Source organism: Penaeus monodon, chromosome 32 (genome assembly GCF_015228065.2).
Source record: "Penaeus monodon isolate SGIC_2016 chromosome 32, NSTDA_Pmon_1, whole genome shotgun sequence".
Classification (NCBI taxonomy): Eukaryota; Metazoa; Arthropoda; class Malacostraca; order Decapoda; family Penaeidae; genus Penaeus; species Penaeus monodon.
The window spans coordinates 6,929,356-6,929,584 of NC_051417.1; positions in this window are offsets into that span (position 1 = coordinate 6,929,356).

Genomic DNA, 229 nt, shown 5'->3' on the forward strand with positions numbered 1-229 from the left:
CTTTTCCTCTTCCCCCCCTAGTGTTCTCGTGGGCGGCCCCTTCTTGAACCCCCGCCCATCACCAGCTCAACACCCATCCTACAATGTCCTAACATTTATCCGATAATCATCTGGCACTCACCTGGCGCCGTGGGCCACGTGAGGCATCTCAAGGTGAAGGTTGTTCTTACCCTTTACAGGTGCCAATGGCCGTTGCCTGTATTTATAATCGCAGGGACAGTCTTAAGGT